The sequence below is a fragment of the Triturus cristatus genome, chromosome 12, assembly GCF_964204655.1.
Source record: "Triturus cristatus chromosome 12, aTriCri1.1, whole genome shotgun sequence".
NCBI classification, from domain to species: domain Eukaryota; kingdom Metazoa; phylum Chordata; class Amphibia; order Caudata; family Salamandridae; genus Triturus; species Triturus cristatus.
In genome coordinates, this window is record NC_140595.1 from 716,485,487 (window position 1) to 716,500,442 (window position 14,956).

Sequence of the window (14,956 nt, forward strand, 5' to 3'; positions counted from 1 at the left end):
TAGGAGGGAACCAACCATAAAAGGCACCTTGAGTCCTGAGGGGACCCATCTGTCTCTCTCATCCTGTTTCTCTCTGCCTCTCCCCCTTTCTTTCTGCATGCTTTTATTCTCTCTCTCTCTCTCTCTCTCTCCCTCTCTCTCTCTCTCGTTCTCTCTATCTCTCTCGTTCTCTCTCTATCTCTCTCTCCCTCTCTCTCGTCCTCTCTCTCTTTCTCTCTCTCTCTTCCCTCTCTGTCTCTCTCTCTTCATCTCTCTCTCTCCCCCTCTCTCTCTTTTCTATCTCTCTCTCTCGCTTTCTCTCTATCTCTCTCCTCCCTCTCGTCCTCTCTCTCTTTCTCTCTCTTTCTCCCTCTCTTTCTCTCTCTTTCTCTCTCTCTCTCTCTCTCTCTCTCTCTCTCTCTCTCTCTCTCTCTCTCTTTCTCTACCTCTTCCTCTCTCTCTCTCTCTTTCTCTCTCTCCCCCCCTCTCTCTCTCTCTCTCTCTTCCTCTCTATCTCTTTATCTCTCTCACTCTCTCTCTTTTCTTCCTTTTTCTGCTATCTCCCATGCTCTATTTCTGGTTCTCAATACCCTGCCTTTTTTAGGTGTCACAGATGACCCTTCCCCTCTGACCCTTAATGAACACCAAGATGCCTGCAGCTTGGTGATTTACCAAACCCTTTAGAAGTCAGAAATCTGCGGAAATCACAGTTTCCAAGGTGCACATCCAGTCTGCTGTGTGCACTCCAATGGAAAATCCACAGGGGCACACGTGGTTGGAATGGTCAGAATCCCAATTTTAGGCCTAGTGTAACAGCTTCAGATGTTTAATAGACCTGGCTTCACCCAGTATCCCCTATAGCCCTGAGCCGCATAACTTACTCCACCCACCCGAATGAATTCTATCAGCAATCTTAACATGAACAAATATGTATGTAGTGCGGTCATGGGCTTGATGCTTTGTAGCTCTACCAGGAGCAGGTATTACTATCATTCTATGCAGTGGAGCAGAGTTTATCAACCTTTACAAGGTGAAAGGTGAGAGGGCCACTGAAAGTGTATGGCTAGTAACTCCACGGAGAGGCTTTACTGGCTCGTTAAATGGGAGCCAGACGCAAACTCGCAAGTGAAATTGAAGTGAAGAAGGCACCATGTGTCAAAGGCATGTTGTGAAAACGCGCACAATAAATCATTGGATTCCAATTGAATGGCAGCGCCTTCTGCCGGGGAACAGGACACAGTTAGAATCCAAGAGCTGCCGCCCGTGTCCTCCATGTTTCTGAAGTCCACAGGGTGTAATATTGCGTTGGATAATAGTGGCCCAGGGAATATATTGTGTTGAGCAATGTCAGAAGGCTGTCAGCACAAGGGCTATGCAGGCCCCTTAATGTTTACTGAGATCAGCAGTGTAGCAATGGTTCAAACTCTCTAATGCGAGTAAACACAATGTGCCCCGCTTGTATGCACTTCGGGTGCTAAAGACAACCATACTGGGGCCAACAGTGCCGTTTATATCACTTGTCCCCGGTGCCACTGCACCTGATGCGCTGTTTATGGCTGCGCCCGGCTCAGAATTTAGGAGGCGGTGTCATTACAAGGGTGCCAGGGGCACTAATGCAAGGAAACTGGAAACCCCGCTCCTAGTATAGCATTAAAAACACCTCAAATGTGTAAGTTTTGCCAGGTGTCACTGCACCCGATGTCACTGCCTTAATGCAGGTGTTCTGCAAGTCTAACATCCCCCACCAGCTCCCCCCACATACACACTCACCTGCTTAGCCCCGGATCAGTTTGCGCCCTGCGTCCTTACAGCTGTAGATGCGCTCTCCATAGTTGGGCTAGAAGTGCACCTCGGCCCGCGTCACTCCACGGTAGGACCCGGCATAGAAGCCGGGACAGCCGAGCTCCAGCGGCAGGGGTTCCACATCAGAGAGGTCGGGGAAATATGCTGCACGCCTCACACTGCTGCACGCCACACACTGCTGCACGCCACACACTGCTGCACGCCACACACTGCTGCACGCCTCACACTCCTGCACGCCACGCACTGCTGCACGCCACACACTGCTGCACGCCACACACTGCTGCACGCCACACACTGCTGCACGCCTCACACTGCTGCACGCCACGCACTGCTGCACGCCACACACTGCTGCACGCCACACACTGCTGCACGCCTCACACTCCTGCACGCCGCACAATGCTACATGACACACTGCTGCACGCCACACACTGCTGCACGCCACACACTGCTGCACGCCGCACACTGCTGCACGCCGCACACTGCTGCACGCCTCACACTCCTGCACGTCACACAATGCTACATGACACACTGCTGCACGCCACACACTACTGCATGCCTCACACTGTTACACGAAACACTGCTGCACGCCTCACACTGCTGCACACCTCACACTGCTGCACGCCGCACACTGCTACACAAAACACTGCTGCATGCCACACACTGCTGCACGCCACACATTGCTGCACGCCACACACTGCTGCACGCCACACACTGCTGCACGCCTCACACTGCTGCATGCCTCACACTCTTGCACGCCGCACAATGCTACACGAAACACTGCTGCACGCCACACACTACTGCATGCCTCACACTGCTACACGAAACACTGCTGCACGCCTCACACTGCTGCACAACTCACACTGCTGCACGCCGCACACTGCTACACAAAACACTGCTGCACGCCACACACTGCTGCACGCCACACACTGCTGCACGCCGCACACTGCTACACAAAACACTGCTGCCACCACACACTGCTGCACGGCACACACTGCTGCACGCCGCACACTGCTGCAAGCCTCACACTGCTACACGAAACACTGCTGCACGCCTCACACTGCTGCACACCTCACACTGCTGCACGCCGCACACTGCTGCACACCACACACTGCTGCAGGCCTCACACTGCTGCATGCCTCACACTCTTGCACGCCGCACAATGCTACACGAAACACTGCTGCACGCCACACACTACTGCATGCCTCACACTGCTACACGAAACACTGCTGCACGCCTCACACTGCTGCACACCTCACACTGCTGCACGCCGCACACTGCTACACAAAACACTGCTGCACGCCACACACTGCTGCACGCCACACACTGCTGCACGCCACACACTGCTGCACGCCACACACTGCTGCACGCCGCACACTGCTACACGAAACACTGCTGCACGCCACACACTGCTGCAGGGCACACACTGCTGCACGCCGCACACTGCTGCAAGCCTCACACTGCTACACGAAACACTGCTGCACGCCTCACACTGCTGCACACCTCACACTGCTGCACGCCGCACACTGCTACACAAAACACTGCTGCACGCCACACACTGCTGCACGCCACGGACTGCTGCACGCCGCACACTACTGCATGCCACACACTGCTGCACGCCGCACACTGCTGCAAGCCTCACACTGCTACACGAAACACTGCTGCACGCCTCACACTGCTGCACACCTCACACTGCTGCATGCCGCACACTGCTACACAAAACACTGCTGCACGCCACACACTGCTGCACGCCACACACTGCTGCACGCCACACACTGCTGCACGCCGCACACTGCTGCACGCCGCACAATGCTACACGAAACACTGCTGCACGCCACACACTGCTGCACGGCACACACGGCTGCATGCCGCACACTGCTGCACGCCACACACTGCTGCACACTGCTGCATTACTCACTGCTGCATGCTGCACGACACTGCTGCACGCAGCAAACTGCTGCACGCAGCCGCACACTGCTGCAAGCTGCATACTGCTGCAAGCCTCACACTGCTGCACGCCTCACACTGCTGCACGCCACACACTGCTGCACGCCTCACACTGCTGCATGCCTCACACTGCTGCACGCCTCACACTGCTGCACGCCGCACACTGCTGCACGCCTCACACTGCTGCACGCCGCACACTGCTGCACGCCTCACACTGCTGCATGCCGCACACTGCTGCACGCTGCACACTGCTACACGCCACACACTGCTGCATGCCACACACTGCTGCACACCACACACTGCTGCATGCCGCTGCACACCACACACTGCTGCACGCCACACACTGCTGCATGCCACACACTGCTGCACGCAGTACACTGCTGCACGCCGCACACTGCTGCACGCCGCACACTGCTGCACGCCGCACACTGCTACACGAAACACTGCTTCACGCCACACACTGCTGCACACCACACACTGCTGCACGCCACACACTGCTGCACGCCACACAATGCTACACGAACCACTGCTGCACGCCACACACTGCTGCACGGCACACACTGCTGCACGCCGCACACTGCTGCATGCCACACACTGCTGCACACTGCTTCATTACTCACTGCTGCATGCTGCACCACACTGCTGCACACAGCACACTGCTGCACACCGCACACTGCTGCATGCTGCACACTGCTGCACGCAGCACACTACTGCACGCAGCACACTGCTGCACGCTGCACACTGCAGCATGCCGCACACTGCTGCACGCAGCACGCTACTGCATGCCGCACACTGCTGCACGCCACACAGTGCTGCATGCCTCACACTGCTACACGAAACACTGCTGCACGCCACACACTGCTGCACGCCACACAATGCTACACGAACCACTGCTGCATGCCACACACTGCTGCACGGCACACACTGCTGCATGCCTCACACTGCTACACAAAACACTGCTGCATGCCACACACTGCTGCACGCCACACACTGCTGCACGCCACACACTGCTGCACGCCGCACACTGCTACACGAAACACTGCTGCACGCCACACACTGCTGCACGGCACACACTGCTGCACGCCGCACACTGCTGCAAGCCTCACACTGCTACACGAAACACTGCTGCACGCCTCACACTGCTGCACACCTCACACTGCTGCACACCGCACACTGCTACACAAAACACTGCTGCACGCCACACACTGCTGCACGCCAAGGACTGCTGCACGCCACACACTACTGCATGCCACACACTGCTGCACGCCGCACACTGCTGCAAGCCTCACACTGCTACACGAAACACTGCTGCACGCCTCACACTGCTGCACACCTCACACTGCTGCATGCCGCACACTGCTACACAAAACACTGCTGCACGCCACACACTGCTGCACGCCACACACTGCTGCACGCCACACACTGCTGCACGCCGCACAATGCTACATGAAACACTGCTGCACGCCACACACTGCTGCACGGCACACACGGCTGCATGCCGCACACTGCTGCACGCCACACACTGCTGCACACTGCTGCATTACTCACTGCTGCATGCTGCACGACACTGCTGCACGCAGCAAACTGCTGCACGCAGCCGCACACTGCTGCAAGCTGCATACTGCTGCAAGCCTCACACTGCTGCACGCCTCACACTGCTGCACGCCACACACTGCTGCACCCCTCACACTGCTGCATGCCTCACACTGCTGCACGCCTCACACTGCTGCACGCCGCACACTGCTGCACGCCTCACACTGCTGCACGCCGCACACTGCTGCACGCCTCACACTGCTGCATGCCACACACTGCTGCACGCTGCACACTGCTACACGCCACACACTGCTGCATGCCACACACTGCTGCACACCACACACTGCTGCATGCCGCTGCACACCACACACTGCTGCACGCCACACACTGCTGCATGCCACACACTGCTGCACGCAGTACACTGCTGCACGCCGCACACTGCTGCACGCCGCACACTGCTGCACGCCGCACACTGCTACACGAAACACTGCTTCACGCCACACACTGCTGCACACCACACACTGCTGCACGCCACACACTGCTGCACGCCACACAATGCTACACGAACCACTGCTGCACGCCACACACTGCTGCACGGCACACACTGCTGCACGCCGCACACTGCTGCATGCCACACACTGCTGCACACTGCTTCATTACTCACTGCTGCATGCTGCACCACACTGCTGCACACAGCACACTGCTGCACACCGCACACTGCTGCATGCTGCACACTGCTGCACGCAGCACACTACTGCATGCCGCACACTGCTGCACGCAGCACGCTGCTGCATGCCGCACACTGCTGCACGCCACACAGTGCTGCATGCCTCACACTGCTACACGAAACACTGCTGCACGCCACACACTGCTGCACGCCACACAATGCTACACGAACCACTGCTGCATGCCACACACTGCTGCACGGCACACACTGCTGCACGCCGCACACTGCTGCACGCCACACACTGCTGCACACTGCTTTAATACTCACTGCTGCATGCTGCCCACACTGCTGCACGCAGCACACTGCTGCACGCCGCACACTGCTGCATGCCGCACACTGCTGCACGCAGCACACTACTGCACGCAGCACACTGCTGCATGCCGCACACTGCTGCACGCAGCACACTACTGCACGCCGCACACTGCTGCACGCCGCTGCACACCTCATAGTGCTGCATGCCTCACACCGCTACACAAAACACTGCTGCACGCCACACACTGCTGCACGCCACACACTGCTGCACGCCGCACACTGCTGCACACCACACACTGCTGCACGCCACACACTGCTGCACTCCGCACACTGCTGCACACCGCACACTGCTGCACGCCTCACACTGCTGCACGCCACACACTGCTGCACGCCGCCGCACACTGCTGCACTCCACACACTGCTTTTTTGCGAGTTTATGCTACTGACATTGTAAATGACAATGCCTTTTATTTGTTTTTAAACCAAAGCATAAATAAAAGGCATTGTAATTTTACAATGCCAATAGCTCAAACTCTTATAAATGCGAGACCTATTGCATTGCAAATGCTTGTTTTTGTTTTAGCAGGCCCAACTGGTCCCAGTGTGCTATGTGTTGGAGTGGGTGATCATGTGAGTGGGGATAATGTGCTGCATGGCTAATCTCATAAGGTCCCAAAGGCGAGACCTATTGGCTATGCCAATGCTTGTTAATAAAAGGTATGGGAAAATGTTTTGTTAGTTTTAAAGTAAAATATGGCCATGTGGGTGCAAATAGATACTGCTTGCTTCCACTTCTGTTTACATGCAGGCTTTCCTTGCTAACATTAAGGCTCATGCCACACTTACTGTGCAGGGCACAAGAAAAAGAGGGGAGACATATGTTTTTTTTTGGTTTGCTGACATAAGTGGCAAGCAGCCTGCTTTGGGTCTTCGGCCTAGGTGTGATGGTCCAGTGGAATGGGCAGAGGAGACAGCTTTTAGTATCATTGGTACTGCAGATTAGGCCTGGGCAGAACTCTGCGAAGTTACAAAAATACACAGCCGTGCTCCGTGGAGTTCCGCAAGCGGTGGAGTGAGAAAAGTCACGCTGGTTTTTAGTGCTCGGTGTTTGCATCGCAATGTAAAATCCGTTCAAACAGCACCACGCGCAGCACAAGAGGGCGCAGCTTCTTTTTTCCGCTCAAGTAGATGTTCTACTCGAGCAGCAGCTACCTCAATGTGAGCTGTAGCGAACTCCTGCTTTGAGAAATCTCACCGGGAGGTGATCTAGCATTGGATTTTCCTCACTCGCGCTCGCCAACTTAGCATTGGCAAACTGCGAGAGATGAAAAACTCCACTCCGCAACACTACGCTTTTCAGAACTCTGGGCTCCACTCGGAGCATGGAGTAGGGAAAACTCTGCAACTCCGCAAGCGGAGTCGAGTTTACAGCCCAGGCCTACTGCAGATGCAGTGGCCCTGGAGCCCAGTGGTGTGAAGAGCCAGGTAAACTCAAATTATGACTTTTTTTACTATTGTTCCTTGCTTTCAGTAGAGCCCAGTGCTCAGTGCAGTGTCACTGTTGCTTTGGGCCTCGGAGCCCTGGCACCTGGGAGGGAAATATTGATGGAGAGGAGATACCTTAGCTTGGGCTTCAGTCATAGCAGGAAGTTGGATGGGACAAGACAGGACGCATGTCTTTAACAAAGGGCAGAGGAGACGGTCCGCTTGGAAGGAAGTAGCTATCATTAGTGAAGCAGGGGTCCAGGAGTGAGAGGAGGCCATTGATATATGATACAACAAGTCACATCATACCTACAAGTCAGGACTATTGGCTTTGTCAATGGTTGCTGGTTGTAGAAGATAAATTAGCAGCAACTATGACTTGTATATAATATTGAAAAACACTTCCACTCAAAGTCCTAGTGACACTACAAGAATGTTGCTGCTCCTGAGTTTCAAAAGGAGAAGGGAAATCCAGAGAGAGAATGACTCTCTTTAAAGGATTTCCCTTCCTCTACAACGCTCACCACGCGCACATCGATGTCCCTGCTGTCACTGCAGGCCGGGAAAAAAAATGGACCGCCTGTACCAGGGCCCCAAACAGAGCCCGATAGAGACCCGTTTCGAGGCCCCCTTAAAAAAACTGCCGGTGCTCAGACCCGTTGAGACCCGGCCCACTTAAAGCCCTGGAAGTAGCTATCATTACTGAAGCGGGTGCAGTGCCGCTGGGGTCCAGGAGTGTGAGGAGCCCATTGCATTACAATTATTGCTGTCTTACTTTATAAAAGAAACATTAAGCTTATATTTCTTGCTAGCGTTAGAGTTGAGGGCTCTCTGCCAGAGAGGGGGGGGGGCAACATACATGTGGGAGCTAGTTTTGGTCTGAAAAAGACTGAAAGCCTCTCTTAAGCTTGGAGAGAGGACCCATGCTTGTAGTTTGTCGAGTATGACTCTCCCCGCGATCTTCATGAGTGAATCAAGTAAGGAGATCGGTCTGTAGCATTTAGGTGAACTACGATCTCCTTTCTTGAAAATGGGTACCACAATGGCTTCCTGCCAGGTCTTTGGGAAGCCCGTTTTAGTGAAACTGATAAGAACGTTGGTTAGCAGGGGGGCCCATAACTTACTGTTAGCCTTAAAAACATCTACGGGAATGCCATCCGGACCCGGGGCCTTACCCGCTGGGCTCTTATTGATGGCTGTCATAACTTCCTCCATGGTAAAATCGATGTCTATTGGATAGGGTACTATGTCCTTATTGCCTGAATTAAAGTCCCCTTCTGTCTCGACCTGAGAGTCCTTTGTGTAAAGTTCACGGAAAAAGGACAACCAGCCTTCTTCCGAGATTGCTATTACAATAGAGTCTGTTGAATCTTTGGAGAAAAACGGAGCATTCACCGCTTTCCAAAATGCGGTGTTATTTTTGGAGATGCAGGTTTCCCGAAGAGTACTCCAGGCTTCCTGTTTAATTTGTTTTTTCCTTTTTTTTACTGCCTGTTGGTAGGCAGATCTGGCTGATCTAACTTCAGCCATTACCCTAGGCTCCCTTTTTAATTGTTCGATTAAATGAGCGTGGGTCTTGCTACACTCTCTATCAAACCATCTCTTAATTTTGTTTGCCCCAGAATGCAGTGGTCTCGTGAGTAGCTTTTTAATTTCCTCCGAGATGCTAAGGAAAGCATCATTGACTTTAAGAGGCTCAATGTGCTCAGTAAGACAGATATTAAATTCCTCTTCCTTGGAGCGAATTAATTTTCCTAGGAAGGCCACTGGTTCCACTTTATCCCATTTTAGGGTATAACCGTTCTTCTTTGCAAGTTCTAATTTGAAGTCATACAGGGTCTGGGTCTTAGTAACCATGTTCTTTTTACCCAGCATTGTATTAAGGGACATACTAAGCGGTAAGTGGTCGCTCATTGCTACCTCGCATGTTTCAAACGCAAGAATGTAGTGAGAATAGCGTTTGGATATTAACATGAAGTCAATTATTGATTTGCAACCCCGCCCAATGAATGTGGGGTTAAAAGAGACTGGTGGGGAGCATAGTTCGTTCACAAAGCCCAGGTCCAAGGAAAAAAGCATCTCATTTAGATGTTTTCCCAAAGATGTATGTGAGAAATGTGTCACAGGAACACCATCCATCTCTCCCAGTCCACATAGGTTTTGGTCACTCAATGGGCATAGAAAGTAATTAAAATCGCCCATCCAAATCACACAGCTATCAATGCGTTCTTTTTCGTCTATATTTTTGAGGGTCTCAAGTAATTCTTTGTAGGTCGAGGCCCAAGCATCTTTCGGTATGTTATTATAAAAATTTATCAAGTTGATATGTTGATTGCCTCCCAGTGTTATATGCAAAATCTGGTAGAAGATGGAGTTGGAGAAAAAAGAAATCTTAATTTCCTTTAAGCAGTTTGAGACATAAATACAAAGCCCTCCTTTATTTCTCCCTCTCAGGGTGTGTACAGCTGGCGTGTGGTAAGTACGATAACCATTCATGTGAATGGGCTCAACCGTCCAGCATTCCTGGAGGCAGGCAATCGAAAACCGTTTAATAAAGGAAGCACAATTTATGTCGCCTAACCTGGAGGACAGCCCTGCAACATTCCAAGATAGAAATCTAATAGAATGGCATGTGTCGCCCTCTAAAGATGAGATCACTATAGGAGTTACGCCAGGAGCAACAGATTTGGAGGATCCGCTGCTCGGCAGTGTGAGGTGGTCAGTTTTCTCGTTGTCGTCAGTATTAATAGGGATAATTCCTAAGTTGTTCTCTAAGGAAGTTGACGATTTTACGGGCCGTGGGTCTGTCGGTGAGTTTGGCTTATCACCCACTGTGACTTCCCCCGCAAATTCGACGACATTGTAATTCAGGGGTAGTCAGTCGACCATATCCAGACAGCGATACCTGTTTGACAGTGGAATAGTCTCCAACCAGCCTTGACTGGGTATAGGCAACATACCTCTTGCCTGGTTAGTGTGTATTTTTGCCCTCCCTACTAGTTCCCACTGCTTGTTTGCTGAATGGTGAGGATAAAAGTAATCGAGAGGTAATGGAATGATGTTTGTGTTAGGGTCAAAACATTGTACGTGCTGGATATATTTTACAGCCTGAGTGTCCTTAAAATTAACAATTATACAGTCTCCCGGTATGTCTTTACTCCTTCTACCCACCCAGCTAACTCTCCGTACAAATAGGATTTTAGTATGAATGTTAGGAGGGAGGGGTCGGTTGGAATTAAGCCAATAGATAGTTTTGTTCCTCAATTCTAAATAAGACTCATTGGTTTTTCCCTGCAGGCCAGGTACTCCCGCCAGTATGATGACGTAGGGTGAGGATTCTGGGGGAAGGTCTAAGGTAGGTAATTTGGGAACAACATCTTGGGCAAGAGCAGTTCCATTTGCTACCTCATTACTGTCTTGTGGAATAAGATTATTGTTTTTTTTGTTAACTTCCGATGGATTCTGCTGGAGCTTTACTCCTGCATAAGAGTTTTGAAGGCCACTACTAGTCGTGGTGTTTTCAATGCAGGCTGTGTTTGCACAGTTGTCCCCTAATAGTCCCAAATGCTTGTCGATTAACGGCAAAACCATAGGGGGAGGAGTTTTCTCTTTTGGGTTGCTGGCAGTTTTGGCAAGAAGAGGGTGTTCATGGAGCTCCCTGAGTAGGTCTGTCCTCAAAAATTGATTATGTTCTAAATTAGCAGAGGCAGTCTTTTCTAATTTCTGTAGTCGCTCCTCAATCTTGGAAAGTCTATCCAGGATCAGACGGGTTGAATTTTCAAACACTTCTATTATTTTAGACTGAAACCCGACATCTAATTGCCTGGTCAAGTCTGAGGGGACTTCGTTCAGAGGATATTCAGCAGCGCCTGGGGTAATGTTAGACGCAATTGTTTTATTTTTATTTTTTGACCCTCTTGGTTGTCTCCCCCCTTTTACTTGCGGAGCAGCCTTAAGTTTCGGTTTTGCTCCTAAATTTAAGGGAGAGGAGGAGGAAAGTGAGGTAGCCTCGGTTATTGCATGTAATTGTGCGCGGGTAGAAACACCTTCAGTTAAATTGTTAGCAGCAACTGCCGTAGTAGTTATAGGTGTAGTAGACCTTATAATATCTCTGCGCTTGTTACTGTCAATAGTTAAATCCGTACTGAGGTCTGCACTTTCAGTTTCACTAGACAGACATTCAGTTGGTATAGGGTTAGTAGTGGTTACCCCTGGTGTAGCAGATGAGGCGATTTTCCCTAGAGATGAGCGTTTGGTTGTAAAGGGTTCAAGCGATAGACGTCGCTCGGTAAGGTCTATCTCTCGTTCTAAAATGTTTGCAGCTCTAACGATAAAATTGTCCAGGGTCCCTGCCATAGATGTACCAGCGGCGACATTTTTATTCCTAGACATTATTCCCACCAATATCGATAAGAAGGTCGCAGTCACATACACTTACTAAGATATAGGGGGGGTGGCCCAGCCCAGTGTCTCCGGTCTCGAACGGCCAGCTCTTAGCCCGGTCTTCGCCCCGGGCTTAGTCCCGCGCGCGTCCCGCTTGCGCGCGGTAGGAAAAGTGCAAGATGAAGACAAAGGGGCGTGAGGGGAGGAGCCGGGAAGAGGATGCAGCTGCGCTCACCGCCAAGCAGCCTGGTCCTCGCAGTCCTAGCAGTCCCGCGTTCTGATGTTTGTAGTCCGGTGGGTATCGCCCCCAGGGCAGCGCGGCGTTCGCGTGATGAGCCCACAGTTGTCAGCAGTCCCAAGCCTACGAGCGGCACCCGTGAAGCGGGGGCCGCGAGGCGTCAAGAACCTTCTGGGGGAGGAGCCGGGAAGAGGATGCAGCTGCGCTCACCGCCAAGCAGCCTGGTCCTCGCAGTCCTAGCAGTCCCGCGTTCTGATGTTTGTAGTCCGGTGGGTATCGCCCCCAGGGCAGCGCGGCGTTCGCGTGATGAGCCCACAGTTGTCAGCAGTCCCAAGCCTACGAGCGCCGTAGTCACATCCTGTGCGCAGACATTTGGCTTGTTAAGGGCTGCGCAGGAAGCCATTGTCATGCAGCGAGGGAGGGCGCGGGGGTCCAGTGAAGGCTGGTCTCCACTGGGGGCATTCAAGGACGGGCCTGCCGCGTTCATAGAGCTCTGTCTAGGCCCCTGCTGGGACACCTGCGGCCCCCTTGCATTTATCCACCCAGTTGAGAGCGAGAGCGGCGTCGGAGCAGCTTTACCTTTGGGCGTGAAAAGGAAGTTCTTAGAAGTCAAACAGATCAAGGCAAAAACAAGGCAGAGCAAAAGGCAAGCACACCACTGCCTTTCTCCGAGGCAGAGCAGAAATGCCTCGGAGAAACGCAGTGGCGTTTTCGGATTCGGGGGCGTGTTTTGCTTTTATCTCCTCTTGCCATTGGCTGGAGGAGATAATTAGACTTTCTGCAAAAAACACGCCCCCCGATCCGAAAAGGACGGGGCCTAATCGGAATGACGGACCTCTTCTCCAATGGCTGGCCAGCATTCAAGAGGCCAGCCAATGGAGAACAGGGGAGAAGAGGGGCGGGTTCAAGCCCCTCTTCTCCAAGTCATTAAATCTCGGATCGAGACTGCGCAAGCGCAGCCTTCGAGCTGAGACCTAAAAACTGCCGGTGCTCAGACCCGGTGAGACCCGGCCCACTTAAAGCCCTGGAAGTAGCTATCATTACTGAAGCGGGTGCAGTGCCGCTGGGGTCCAGGAGTGTGAGGAGCCCATTGCATTACAATTATTGCTGTCTTACTTTATAAAAGAAACATTAAGCTTATATTTCTTGCTAGGGTTAGAGTTGAGGGCTATCTGTCAGCAGAGGGGGGACAACATACATGTGGGGGCTAGTTTTGGTCTGAAAAAGACTGAAAGCCTCTCTTAAGCTTGGAGAGAGGACCAGGCATGGTTGGGATGGGGTGGGAGAGGCACACGAGACGGATTGCTACTCAGAGCCGCAGCTAACATTCGTGCATCGAGTACTTTGGTAAAGCGGCCCAATTCTATTGAGTCGTGTTTGCTGATGAATTTCTGTTTTGGTTTGATGTATTTACACTTTTATAGGTCTATATTTAGTGTTGATTAGGTACAGCAATATTAACCCTGAAATGATCTCACAAACCCAGCCCACTGCAGTCAGCCCTGACCCTACCTCTCCTGAAATCGTTGCCAAAAAAGTTTAGGAGGGGGCCCCAACTTCAAAACATTTGGCTTAGAGGGGCTCAGAGCAAAAATAAATTGAAGACCTCCGACCTCAGGCAGAGCTGAATTTGCTTCTTGCACAATAACACATAAAAGGTGTCATTTATACACCTTGTATTCCTATGTGGAGGACTTTACATTAGGAATCCAGAGCTGTACACCGGACTTTTGTTGGGTACAAAAAGGGTTTTACGGATACGTCATTCAGCAGGTAGTCGTGGCCGAGTGGTTAAGGCGATGGACTAGAAATCCATTGGGGTCTCCCCGCGCAGGTTCGAATCCTGCCGACTACGCGTCATTTAGCATCAGTTTTAAAATAACGCTGAAAAACACATTTGCTAACATAAATGTAACTCGTGGAGCTAAACCTTCCTTCATAATATACTTAGAGTGTTTACTTCGCAGCGCTGCTTCGTATCTTGCAGAGAGAATGCATTTGACGACAGTCTGAGCAGACTGAAGCAAAACACCGCATAAAGAGAAGCACATAGGCAATTTCCTAAAGTCCACAGATTAGCAATTTATTTAGAGAGTATAAAAGAGTGAAGTGTAACTTTTAAAAATTAGGGACGTGTAGCTGGGGCATGTATGAAGGAGTGAGCAAAGGGGAGAGAAAGATGGGAGACTCCTCTGTAAAAGGCGGTTTAAAAAAAAAAAACACATTGGCAGCGGTGGGATTCGAACCCACGCCTCCAGAGAGACTGGAGCCTTAATCCAGCGCCTTAGACCGCTCGGCCACGCTACCATATGCGGTGCATGCAGTGTATGATACTTCACAACTCTGATCCACAACTCCAGGTATGGAACCCGAGTCAAGCAACCATGGTCAACAACAGGCAGAGGCGCAACTAGAGCCAAATTTGGGGGGGGGGTGGGGGGGGGGGCCTGAGAAATGACTTTTCAAACCAACGTAGGAACATCTGCTCTAAATATAGCAACGTGACTCCGTAATTTTCTAATGAAACAATTGTTCCTACTGATGGGGTACTTTATTAGCACGTGATCTAAGTTCATTCAAAAAGATAACAGAAGAGCTGCCTGTATTGATGT

General features: G+C 51.8%; 2 non-coding genes across 2 annotated transcripts; one reads left to right on the forward strand and one right to left on the reverse strand.

Moving 5' to 3' along the window:
• The first annotated feature begins 14,117 nt into the window (after positions 1 to 14,117).
• On the forward strand, positions 14,118 to 14,199 carry TRNAS-AGA (transfer RNA serine (anticodon AGA)). Its single transcript has one exon. It is a non-coding gene; the product is annotated as a tRNA-Ser (tRNA).
• Positions 14,200 to 14,569: 370 nt separating this feature from the next.
• Positions 14,570 to 14,651, reverse strand: TRNAL-AAG (transfer RNA leucine (anticodon AAG)). The gene has a single exon. It is a non-coding gene; the product is annotated as a tRNA-Leu (tRNA).
• Between the last annotated feature and the right edge of the window lie 305 nt (positions 14,652 to 14,956).